The sequence below is a fragment of the Canis lupus genome, chromosome 9 (assembly GCF_048164855.1).
Source record: "Canis lupus baileyi chromosome 9, mCanLup2.hap1, whole genome shotgun sequence".
Lineage (NCBI taxonomy): Eukaryota > Metazoa > Chordata > Mammalia > Carnivora > Canidae > Canis > Canis lupus.
The window spans coordinates 73190176-73203760 of record NC_132846.1 but is presented as its reverse complement, the minus strand read 5'-3'; positions in this window follow the sequence as shown (position 1 = coordinate 73203760).

Sequence of the window (13585 nt, the reverse complement as noted above, 5' to 3'; positions counted from 1 at the left end):
AGGCGCTCGGCTGCTCTGCTGGGCTTGCAGTTCCACTACAGCTACCTACGTCTACTCAGTTCTATGACCTTTTAAATAAACGAGAGAGAGCATGCACGAGGTGGGGGAGGGGCAGAGGCAGAGAGAGACTCTCAGGTGCACTCCCGAGTGAGCGTGGAGCCCAATGTGACCCCGAGATCATGACCTGAGCAGATATCAGGAGGTGGATGCTCGACGGACCGAGCCCCCCAGGCGCCCCATTAACCCTTCTTGTGACGTGCGAGGGCCCACTGTGCCTCTCCAGGCACTAGGCACTTGGCCCTGGCCCTCCTTACTTTCGAGTGCAGGGGCAGCAGTAGACACCCACCTCCCACGCACCTGGTGGTGACAAGTGCTGTGGGGAAAATAAGGAAATGCAGTGAGAGAAGGTACTGTTCCTGACCGGGTGGCAGGGGATAGTCTCTCTGAAGAGCTGACCTCAGTGTAGTCTGCACAGCGAGAGAGGGCTCCCGAGCACGCAGGGCAGAGGGGCAGGCCCCAGGGCCCCAGGCAGGAGGGAGCTTGGGGAGTCTGCACAACCTTCAGGAGGTCAAGGGAGGGCCCCCTGAGGGAGGGGACACTAGCAAGGTGGCTTCGAGGTAAGGACTCTGGATTGAAACCCAGCCGCGACCATCACCTGCACTCCAGGATTGCACTGGTTTGCTTTAAACTCTGCTGTGTGGAGACAGTCAGAGAGGTCAGAAGGGCCATTAGGAAGCCAAGCCGTCAGGGACCCATGGCTGGGGAGGAGGTGAGACGAGGTCATGCTGGGAACACGTTCTGAAGCTTGGGTGTGAGGCAAAGACAAGAATGGGATGACTCAAGTTTTGACCAGAGCTTCTCGGTAGATGGGGACTGAGTTCCTGACCACAGAGAGAAAACCTGGGCCAGGAGGTAGTGAGGTGTGCTGGGGGCACTGTGTTTGGGTACTTGAATGGCCCAGAAGCAACCAGAGCTGCTCCTTCTGGAGTCACCAACACAGGGATGACGTTTAAAGCCACAATGAGGCTGCCTAGGAGCAGAAGCAGGGACACTTGAGGCTCAGCCCCAGCCTGGCTGTCCAGCTGTAGACGCTCAGGCTGGGACAAGGTGGGGGATCTGTACCCCGAGGCCTGGGGCTTGAGAGTAGTAGTTCAGGGGCTGACTCTGCGTTGAGCAAGACGGAGGCTGCCGGCAACCTGATGACCATCGTGTAGCAGAGGACACAAGTGTGCACCAGAGGCCCACGTCGATGGTCCACGGAGCTCCCCACTGCTGGAGGAACCGCTTCTCCCATGGGGCTGTGTGGTAGGTCTGTGGCCCCCTCCCTGGCGTGGAGGGCTGTTCTAGGACCCCCCAAAGCTCCTCCACAGGGAAGGCTTCAGCATAGTGTCAAGGCTGAGAGCTGCGTAGGGAGGACCTGGACGGGCCCATGGGTTCTCACCAAGGTCACCAGCGACCTGCATCTATTTTTCAGACTGTTCCTTGGGCCCCAGGGGTCCCATCCACACCCCTGCTGGTGCAGAGCAGGGGTGCTCAGGCCAGGACCCCTCCCAGAGCAGGACTGGAAAGCTCCCCAGTGGTCCTGAGGTCCTGCTGCACAGCCCGGCTGCCTCACTCCTGGGTCTGCTACGGTTCTCACTGGAACCTGCAGTAAATGCAGACCCCTGGGCCCTTCCCCAGGCCTCCTGACTCAGAAACTTGGGGTCCGTGCTGTCTAGACCAGAGGCCCAACCTGTGACTAGGGCCACATCTGGCCCACCTGTTTTTGTAGCCAAGTTTTATGCGAATAGTAATGCCCACTCACTTTCATACTGTGCAGGGGAGAGGCCAGAGAGGACCAGTGGGCAGGACCCCAGTGGCCACGCTGTGGGTAACGAGGAAAGTGGGGGTTCAAGGGAGCCCCTCATACTCGGTCTGTGTCCTTGAGCCACTCATGGGGGCTGGATTCCATTCCCCGGCATCACCTCCACCTTGGGGTTGGGGTCGGGGGCCTCCATGGTCTCAGCCGCGACCCGAGAGCCCAGCAGCTCCGGCAGAGCCAGGTCTCTGTGAACGGCAGCCGCAGGCACGGAAGGCACACCCACCCCCAACACACTGGGTGCCGCTGTGTAGGTGCTGCCGACGGGGCTGGGTGGTGGGAAGGACGCCCCTCGATCCTCCGAGACACGCGCCCAGCCCCTCCCGTTCCCGCCGTTCATGCCGTTCACACCGCCAACCAGGCCCCAGCAGAGGCACCGTGCAAACTCCACACAGAGGCGCTCGAGGATACGCCCATTGGCCCGACGGAAGGCCCGAGGCCCAGCCAGGGCGCGACGACACCACGCGGGCCGCACAGCTGCTGTCTGGATGCAGGCTGGCGGGGACCGGGCTGGGGTGGAAGGCCCGGTGGGCAGTGCGACCCGAGGCTCGCGGGGAACGCAGGGCACCGGACACCCGGGCAGGTCCCGGGGACGAAGATCCGATCTGAGCCTGTCAAGCAGAGGGCCACAGAGGCCTGGCACGGCCCCCCGCCCCTCCACAGCGCCCGAAGACTCAGTGTCCCCGCTCCTCCCTGCGACCGGAGGTCACTGGTGGGCGTGGATTCGAGATGGAAGGCAGGCGGGGAAAGGCTCCCCTGACTTACCTGCTGCACCCGCACCACGTGGCCACTCGGGCCACCCCGTGTGACCTCAGTCTGCTGCCTCCGCAGAGAAGGGCAGCGGCGAGGAGGGCAGCCGGGGGAGTCTGGGTGCGAGGCCTGCCCTGTGGGGCTGCCTGAGTCCCGAACTGCTCCAGGCTTCGAGAAGATAGCCCCTGGACAAGCCCGGCACGTCTGCGGTTATTCCACTCTCACGGACGCCCGCCTCTCCAGCTAGGCCCAGCTGCCCAGTGCCGAGGCCCAGCCCGCAGAAAGAGGGTCAGCGCCGAGATGACACATGGGCCTGGCCTCACGGAGAGTGACACACGTGTGACGGGGGGGCCGAGCATACTGAGCCGGCTCTCCCTCTCGTCTCCCAGGAGTCAACCCCCTGCTGTCCACACTCAGGTTTGCGGCTGACACACGGCCGCCTCGGTCACTCAGTGAGGCACTGCAGAGCCCTCGGACGGATCAGTGGAACAGGACGGAATCTCGGGCGTCAGCAGCCTGATGGGGGACGCCGGTGGCGGGCCAGGTCTCCCACCCCGGGGCCATGCCAGCCCGCGGCACCTCGCGTCCACTAGGAAGTGCTCTTGGGATGCAGCCTGCACAGGACAGAGGAGGGTGGCTTGCAGTCCACTCCCAGAAGCTCTCAGCCAGCCCTGGGGTCTCAAGGACGACGTCTAGAGTCAGGATGAAGGTGCCTTCCAAACCCGTGTCGAGCCACTGGGTTCACACTTCCCCTGGAGCACGGTGTGATCGGGGCGGGGGGGGATACTTTTTCTGCAATGAACATCCCTAGACGACTGCCCACTGAGGGCATCTCCCAGCAGACCCGGCAGCTGGAGGGGAACATCTGTCACTCCTGAGGCGGCCCGATGGGCATGTGGCACAGTGCCCGCACCATCCCACAGGACAGGGATTTCCACAGCTATTGAACCAGATGCTCACATGGAGAAAATAACCTTGCCCCTTTCTCACTGCACAGAGAAGTGGATTTGATATGGGTCCTAAGCCCAAACATAAATGCTTAAACTGTAAAATTTATAAAAGAAAACACAGAAGGATTTCTTTGTGATCTGGGGTTAGGCAAAGTTTCTAAGCTAAGAAACAAGGCATGAACCATAAAACTTTTAAATTGATAAACTAAACTCATCAGAATCCCAAACTGCTGTTCATCGGATGACAGTTAAAAAATGAATCCACCACACTCAGAAACCCAAAATGGGTTAGAGACCTCAACATGAGACCCGAAAGAACAAAACCCCTACAAGCAAACACAGGGGAGAAGCATCATGACGCTGGACTTGGCAGTGACTTCCTGGAGAGGACATCCAAGGACAGGCAACGAAAGACAAGGCCAGCGGGACATCAAGCTTACACAGACTTGTGTGTGTCAGAGGTTACCAGCAACAGAGTGAAAAACCCTCGGAATCAGGAAAAACACCTGCAATCGCCTGACATGGGGCTAAATATACACAACGTATAAAGAATTCCTACAACTCAACAACAACAAAAAATCAAGTAACTCAAAAAATTGAACAAGAACTTGGACAGTTCTCTAAAGATTATACATAAATGGCCAATAAACATGTGGTAAGATGCTCCACATCACTCATCATCAGGGAAACGCGGCATATTCACCATACCTATCAGCCCACCTGTAGGTATTTCTCCAAAAGGATTTAAAGCAGTGTCCTATAGTGAAAGGGAATAGAATGGAAGGGAGAAGAAATGGGTAGGAAATATCAGAAAGGTAGACAGAACATGAAGACTCCTAACTCTGGGAAATGAACTAGGGGTGATGGAAGGGGAGGAGGGTGGGGGGTGGGGGTGAGTGGGTGACGGGCACTGAGGGGGGCACTTGACGGGATGAGCACTGGGTGTTATTCTGTATGTTGGCAAATTGAACACCAATAAAAAATAAATTTATTATTATTAAAAAAAAAAAAAAGCAGTGTCCCGAAGAGCTACTTGCACAGATCTCATGCTCAGGAACATGCTCAGAGCAGCACTACCCACAACGGCCAGGAGGTGGAAGCGACCCGGGTGCCCCGTGGCTGAGGGATAAACGAAACGGCGTCTATCCACCCGGCGCAGTACCACTCAGCCATACGAGGGAGCAAATCCTGCACGGCTACGGCGCGGGCGGACCTCGAGGACACGGGGCTGCATGAAGTAAACCAACCAGTCACCAGAAAGAGGGACAGGACAGGACTATCTGAGGGATGCAGCGTCGTCGAAATCACAGGACAGAGAACGTGGGCAGGGAAAGGGGGAGTGTTCGGTGGGGACAGAGTTCCTGACTCGCAGGATGGCAAAGCTCTGCAGCTGTTTCCCCGACGCTGTGAATGTACTTAACACTGAAAAATGGGTAAAATGGGAAATTGTGTGTGTGTGTTAACCACAATAAGATGAACGGGCAGGGACAGATTAAGAGACACATTCAGGGGGATCCCTGGGTGGCTCAGCGGTTTAGCACCACCTTCAGCCCAGGGCGTGATCCTGGGGTCCCAGGATTGCGTCAGTCAGGCTCCCTGCATGGGGCCTGCTTCTCCCTCTGCCTGTCTCTCTGCCTCTCTCTCTCTGTGCCTCTCATGAATAAATACATAAAATTTTTTTTAAAAAGACAACATTCATAAAAGGACTTTAATAAACAAGACAAATGGAATAGGCAACTGCTACAACTCAGTAAAAAAAACACAAACGAGGCCGCCAAAGGGTCCATGAGACCTGCACAGACACTCACCGGGCAAACTGCTGCCTGCAGAGCGGCCGACAAAGAGGACTGGCTACCGCCAGGGTGAATGGAGTCCCAGTGAACACAGGCAGAGGACTGGACCCCAGGAAGGAATGTGGCAGCCCCTCTGCCACCCCACGACGAGGCTCAGAGATCTGGGGAGCGGGTGTGCGGCGGCGCTGGGCGGCCGGAGGTGCGCAGGCTGGGGTCCGTGAGCTGGATGGAATCCGTTCCTGGAGAGTGGCGCGGGGAAGCCCCCTGCGCCCCAGCGGCCCCCTCCTCTTCAGTCCCTCCGGGGCCCTCTGCCAGCAGGGCCTGGCACCGCACCTGCTGGGGAAGGGGGGGTGTCTGACTCCAGGGCCACGGCAGAGAAGGGGGTGGAGGGTCAGGGGCCGAGAGGCAGAGGGAGTGTGTGTTACACTTTGGAAAGTGTGATAATTTCTTACCACGTTAGACCACCGGCCCCTGCACGACCTGGGGATACCTCTGCTCCCGGAGAAATCGAGAAATGAAACACGCCTGTATGAAGACTCGCACACAGTGGCTGTATTCCTAACGGGCCCAACCTGAACACCGTGCTCACGCTCACCGGTCGGAGGATGGATCAAGAAATCGACATATTTATTTATTTTTAAGCTTTTACTTTTTTGAGAGAGACACAGAGTGCACAGGAGAGAGCATGAGCCAGGAGGAGAGGGAGAAGCAGACTCCCCACTGAGCAGGGGCTGGACACCAGGACCCTGGGATCATGACCCGAGCAGAAGGCAGACACTTCACCGATGGAGCCACCCAGGCAAGTCGGTGTGTTTATGCAACGGAAAATAAAAGAACAAATCCTGAGTGGATACAACACAGGGATGGCCCTGCGAGGCTTACCCGGAGCCAGAGCAGCCTGACAGAGGGCACGCGGCAGGCTGCGTCTCTACCGACCTGCACAAGTCACGGCCCCTCCCCAGGGAGGCAGGTCACGGCGGGGTGCCGTGTGGGGGCCACGCGTGTGAACCCACCCAAACGCCCCCCGCCGTCACGCAGGCCGGCACCCTGGCCTGTACTTAATTAGACCCACACAATCCAAAAAGAGGAAAGGCACCTCCGATTGCGAGCCATGCGAAAGCCGAGGGGGGACGCGGAAAGGCCGGGTGCGCCTGGGTGTGAGGTGGCAACCTCAAGTGAAGTGACCCCAAGCAACCGAGCAACCGCACCTGGCTCTCTCTCCAAGTTGCTTATAAATAGGCTCCCCCAGAAGTCGGTGCAAGTTCAGTTGCGGTTTGTCCTCCGAATTCCAGCAGCTCTTCGCCATGGCTGGGGGCTGGGGGCTGGGGGCTGGGGGCTGGGGGCTGGGGGCTGGGGCCCGCCCGAGGGCGGCGCTTCCCTCCTGGGCGCGCAGCACCCCTGCACCCGGAGCAAGGACACGTGCGGGAGGGAAGCCGGGCCTCCAAAGCACAGCCTCGTTAACGTCCCCCAGCCTGGCCCCTTGTCTTCCATCATCGGGCCTCTTCTCTGAGGATAGGGTGACATTACTTTGGCTTTAAAAAAAAAGTCTTTTCAAGCTGATGATCTGAAGTCACTGTTGTGACGCAAAACCAAGCCGGGAAGAAGCAGGAATGATGCAGAAGACGCCTCCCGGCAGGGCACCACTTTCAGCTCCGCTTCCCCACGGGGAGCAGGCCCGGCCGCTAGGGGTCCCTGCCTGCCCCTGGGCCGGCTGCGGGTCCCTCAGGTTCCTGCAGAGCGGCCGAGCTACCCCGGGTCCAGGCAGCAGCTCACAGCCACGTGAACCCAGGACTGACCGAGGCTACATCCACCGGTCTTGGGCTCGTCTCGTGATTTTTAACACTCCTGCAGCTTAGCACTTCGGTGTGTAATTCTTTTACTTTTTAAGTGTTTTCGGCACAAACTGTGTCAAACAGGAATCCTGTCTCGCTAGTCATGACACAAACCAAAATTGAGAGGCTTTAAAAAGCTAATTTCATCCTCATGTAAAAGCAGCCTGCAGGCAGGCGGTCGGTGGGGTGGCCCCACGGCGGACAGGAAGCCGGGGCCCGCCACTGGTGTGGTGGGTCCCACGTGGAGACACTCAAGGCTGAGGATGGCTGCTGAAGCTCCAGTTGTCAGGCCTGTGTTCCAGGAAAGCAGCAGGAAGAACCCAGGAGGGCCCGCCCCAGCTCTCCCATCCCAGATGACAGAGGTCATCATCTAGAATGTACCCCTCCACACGTTCCTCCGGGCTCTTCATCTCAACCCCGTGCGTGCACAGGCACGTACCCACATTTATGCACACACACTATGTGGCGTTTTTGATTACTCACTTTGTAAATGAAGGATTACGCACAATCCTGCCTCTTCTCCCGCTGGTCTCAGCTTGCGGAAGTGCCCTCCCCCTCCGTTCTTCTCTTGGCGGCACACTCCCCCTGGATGTCACCCATGGTTGTCCCCTCTCCGCCGTGGGTATCCACTACTCCTGGGTGGGTATTCTGCTGGGACACTGGGAAGTCCAAGTGGGGGCCTGTTCCCAATTTCCACATTGCCAGGCTGATTTCCAGAGAAGCTACAACACTTCATATTTTACCGGCATGGTCTAAATATTTTTCCTTCCACTGCCCCAACAAGTGACCCAGCTCTTCTGAGAACCTTGCCAGCCGGTCTCTGGGCACAGAGCTTCTGTCTACTTCCCTTACCACTAAGGAATTTGGGCAGCTCCATGTGTCTTGGCCATTAGGATTTGCTCTCTCCTAGATCATCTATTCAAGTAAAATTGTCCTGTTTTTCCATTTGATTATTTTTAAAGTTTCTTCACAGTATGCATTAATTCTTTGTCACCTACATCACAAATGTTTTTCCAATCTATCCGTTGATTGGTTTTGGTATCTTTGCCTACCAAGCTCTTTAATGCTTAAATACATTTCTTCTTGAATAGCTTCTGGTCTTGCAATCTGGGTTAATGAGGTTTCCCCTACATCTATAATGACATTCTATCCTTGGGCATTTATTCATCTCATAAATTTTAAGATATCTTTATCCAATTCCAGAAAGATACCTTTTTGGATTCTAACTGGAACTATACCACATTTGCATATTTATTTGATCTGTTTTCTGGTGTAAAATCTTCCTAAGCATGCTTTCACATGTTTGGATTTCCATAAGATCTGTTTTCTTCATATGGGTCTTACACCTTTATTCTGAAATGTATTTTACCACAAAATATTTGATAGGTTCCTACTGCCACAATGGAGAAGGCAAATGACTTTTGTATCTTTAGCGTGTATCCAGAAGCCTTACCTAGATTCACTGCGCCTGTTGGCATAAACAATGTGGTTTAGGCCAAACTGGGAATCTGGAGTTTTGGCACATGCTGGGCAGAGGGTGCCTATGTGAGCAGCCTCCAATAAAACCCTTGAGCACTTAAGACTCTGATGAGCTTCCCCGATAAGACACTTCACAGATGTTGTGACAATTCAAACACATTCAGTGCGGCTTCGGCAGGAGAGGACCGAGGAGTTTGCACCTGTGTTTTCTGGACTTCACCCCATGTGCTACTATCCCCTCTGATTTTCCTGCGTCCTTTCACTATAATAAATCTTGGCTGAGAGAACAACTACACGAGCCCTGTGAGTCCTTCTAGTAAGTGACCAAAACTGGAGGTGGTTTTAGAGACTCCAACACATCGTATCATCAAATCAGCTTTACCGCCTAATGTTGTACTGCTTATTTTATCTTTCTAGAGTCTTCCTGTCTTTGCTAGGACGTTCAAGTCATTTTAAGCAGTAGTGATGATATTCCTAATTTTAACTGACATGGTTTCAATGTTCTGCTATTTAAGAGGACGTTTGATGTTAATTTTTGGCTTTCATTACTTTTTTTTCCCCTAAAGATAGCACATGTGTGTGCATGAGGAGGGGGAGGGGAAGAGAATCTCAAGCAGGCTCCATGCCCAGCATGGAGTGGATGCAGGGCTCAATCTCACCCCCCTGAGATCATGACCTGAACCAAAATCAAGATTCAGATGCTTAACATACTGAGCCACCCACGTGCCCCAAGGTTTTCATTACTTTTAAGTATAACTGGTCCCATCAGGGAAATACAAATCAAACAATGAGATCCCACCTCACACCAGTGAGAATGGGGGAAATTAACAAGGCAGGAAACAACAAATATTGGAGAGGATGTGGAGAAAGGGGAACCCTCTCACACTGTTGGTGGGAATGTGAACTGGTGCAGTCACTCTGTAAAACTCTGTGGAGGTTCCTCAAAGAGTTTAAAATAGATCTGCCCTATGACCCAGCAATTGCACTGCTGGGGATTTACCCCAAAGATACAGATGCAATGAAACACCGGGACACCTGCACCCCGATGTTTATAGCAGCAATGTCCACAATAGCCAAACTGTGGAAGGAGCCTCAGTGTCCATCGAAAGGTGAATGGATAAAGAAGATGTGGTCTATGTATGCAATAGAATATTCCTCAGCCATTAGAAACGACCAATACCCACCATTTGCTTCGACGTGGATGGAACTGGAGGGTACTATGCTGAGTGAAATAACTCAATCAGATAAGGACAAACATTATATGGTCTCATTCATTTGGGGAATATGAAAAATAGTGAAAGGGAATAAGGGGAAAGGATAGAAAATGAGTGGGAAATACCAGAGAGGGAGACAACATGAGAGATTCCTAACTCTGGGAAACGAACAAGGGGTGGTGGAAAGGGAGGTGGGTGGGGGGTGGGGGTGACTGGGTGACAGGCACTGAGGGGGCACTTGATGGGATGAGCACTGGATGTTATGCTATATGTTGGCAAATTGAACTCCAATAATAATAATTTTTAAAAAAAGGTATAACTGGTCTCCTGACAACACAGTTCAAGTACTAGCTACCCTGTGTCTTAACTGAGTAGCTGCCTCGGGTACAGACTTCGGGGAGCTCTCCAGCCTGCAGATCACTCCATAAATGACAGCCGTGCATCGTGATCAGCGACCATCCGGTGCTTCTTGCAAAGTCCGTGGGTCACTGGTCACCACGCGTGTTACTTGGTTCCCATACAGCCAGCGAAGTTGGTAAGTGTGCTACCTTCCGTGACGAATACGCTTGATATTTTACAGAAGTGCATCCTGGAAGCAGAACTTGGCCAGCACAGGTGAGAGAGCACAGAGGAAGGGGAATTGTTAACCCTGGAGGTCTCACTCGGATGCAACAGCACTGAGGTCCCAGAAGAAAGTGCCGCTGAGAGGCGTGGACACGAGCAGCCAGAGGAGCCTGGTGAGGCCGCCTTGTGAGAAGGCCCATGTCCCGAGCCAGTGACGCTGTGAAGACTTCACACTGAAGGAGCCCTCAGAGATGCTTCCCATGGCTCCAAGGGCAGAGGCAACACTGGAAGCTGATCTCGATCCAGGCGGGCCAGTGACAGCTGAGAAAGGCCTCGAAAAGATGCTCGCAGCACATCCTAGGTTACACCACGAACAAGCAAGCACCACTGAAAAGTTTTTCACAAAGGGATGAAACATTTCAATTCTCAATGTTTCTAATCTTTTAAATTAGTGTACTACATAGTTTTGCTACTCTTTCCTCATTCTACATATTATCACTGGCAGTGAGGGTCTTTGTTATTTTGACAAAACATTTTAAGGTTCTGGAAACCATCTGTTCTCGCTCGGCAGCTCCAGCGCGTGCCATCCCATGGTCCTGCCGCACCGTGTGAGGCAAGGGCTGCCTGGAGCTTCCCCTACTTCTGTTCTACGGCATCGTTTTCCCTTGGTTGAGGACTGGATGCGGAATCTCATGAACTGCTTCTTCAGGACCCGCTGAATAGACCCATCTAACTCCCCTGTGTCTGTGTTGGACTTGGTTGACTGTTCTTGATATGAAGCTGCGCTTACATTCCTGGGATAGGCCTTGCTTTGTCAGCTATTTTTTTTTTTTTAACGTCATTGGATCGTATTTGCTAATAAGTTAGTTTTTCCCATTTTTATTTATAAATGGGCATTCTGTGGTTTTCTACTGCTGACATCACCCTCAAGAGATCTGGCATCGAGTGCTAACTTCGTAAAATGAATGGAAGGTACATTCTCTCTGGTGGCTTGGTACAGGCTAACCAGTGTTGGATCTGTTCTCTGGAGGCTGTGAACCCAGCGGAAGCCAGATCCCTTTTTAGCGGTGGATTTTATTGCATGTAGCCTGTTCTGTTCCATTTCTTATTTTCTCTTAGACTTGTGAAGGGCTGGGGCACCTTCTAGAAAAACCTAGAAATAGGCCCAGAACTACTGGGAGAGAAGGTGAGGGATTCTATTCCAGAGAAAGGCCCAGGTTCAAGTACCCACACAGGGATGGGAACCTGGGAAGAGCTTTCCCTACTAGAGAAGCCTCTCTAGGGGCACCTGGGCCATTCAGTGATTGAGCATCTGCATTTGGCTCAGGGTGTGATCCTGGGGTCCCAGGATCAAGTCCCACATCAGGCTTCCTGCATGAAGTCTGTTTCTCCCTCTGCCTGTGTGTCTGCCTGTCTCTCTCATGAAAAAATTAATAAAATCTTTAAAAAAGGACTTGTGAAGGGCTAATCTATTTTTATGGAACCAGCTTTTGGATCTATTTGTCCTAATTTTTTATTTTGATTTCTTTATCTTTAATATGCTCCTCTTCCAAGGAACTGTTTTTCTCTAATTGCTTAAGAATACTTCCTTTTACTTTTAGTGTGAGCAACCCACAGGATTTAGTACCCTTTTATTTCCTTCTCAGTAGTTTGTAATTATTCTTTTAATTTCCTCTTTGACCCAGAGTTATCTAAGGGTGTTTGCTTTTTCAAATTTCCAAGCAGTTGAAATTCAGAAAGGAGGGGCCTACTTTTTTTACTATTTATGTCCAATTTTAATGGATTATGACTAAAAAAATTGACCTTTAAAATCCCCTCACTTGGGCAGCCCAGGTGGCTCAGTGGTTGAGCGCCGCCTTCAGCCCAGGGCCTGATCCTGGAGACCCAGGATCAAGTCCCATGTTGGGCTCCCTACAGAGCCTGCTTCTCCCTCCTCCTGTGTCTCTGCCTCCCTCTCTCAATCTCATTAATAAGTAAATTAAAAAAAATAAAACCCCCTCAGTTAAAGGTGTTTCTTTGTGGTCAATCTATTCTTGTGAACATTTCACAAACATAAGGAAAAGGAAGGATTTCTCCAATTTGAGGGATGGTGGATTCTACAGACAGATCACCTATGTATGGACTATATTACTCAATTCCCATCTCTTAATTGGCCAGTTGGAACTCTCAGAAGTGAGCAGAGTTGTACTAGGATCACCCATTATCACTGTATTTTTATGGAATTCTCTCTGTATTTCCTAGTAGTTGTTTTTAAGTAGGTTCCACACCCAGCCTGGAGCCCAATGTGGGGCTTGAACTCACAATCCTGAGATCAAGACCTGAGCTAAGATCAAGAGTCAAGATGCTTCACTGACGGAGCCCACCCAGGCAACCCTAAAAGATATTTGCTTCCATCATTTCATCACTCTGCTTGATGCACGCATATTCATAACATACCATGACTTTGCCTTTGACATTCCATTCCTTGATATCTGGCACACATGACCTTCCACGTCACCTCACTGGACACTAGTTGTACAGCTTCTGCTTCCTTTTTGTTCACATGTCTCTGGCATCTTTGCTGGTCTTTACTTTCTACTTCCTGGCTTTGATGTGTTCTGGTGGACAGCACAGAGCCAGGCTTATTTTTCAGCCCTATTTGACAGTCTGTCTTTTGGTGGGAAAATTCACTCTCTGTAATTAACATATTTGCCTCTGTTTCTTCCTCCTTTATATTTATTACTTTATGTACATAATGCACAACCATTCATTATTCTATTTCCTCTAAGTGCAACTTGCCGTGGCTCTCCCATTTGTTGGATGTTCTGATTCGGGGCTCCGGTCCTTCTCTGTGTTCATGATCTCAGCTGCCACATGAAGGGTCATTCCCAAGTGTTTCCCACATCGTGTTTTCTTCTCTCTAAACCTGTAATAATGCTGGAATATGACACTTCAGAACCTCCACCCTATGCCCCAAGAGACTTTTGAACATTCACTGTAATGATCTGATCCTTATTCCACAAATACAAAGAATGGGCAGCAGGGGAAGGAAGAATAGAAGCTGTTAAGAAGCCAGTTAGGAAGAGATGCTGGTGGTCAAGATGGTGGCAACAGAGATGGCAACACCTGACGTATTTCCAGAAGTGTTCTAAAAACTTAAATCTGC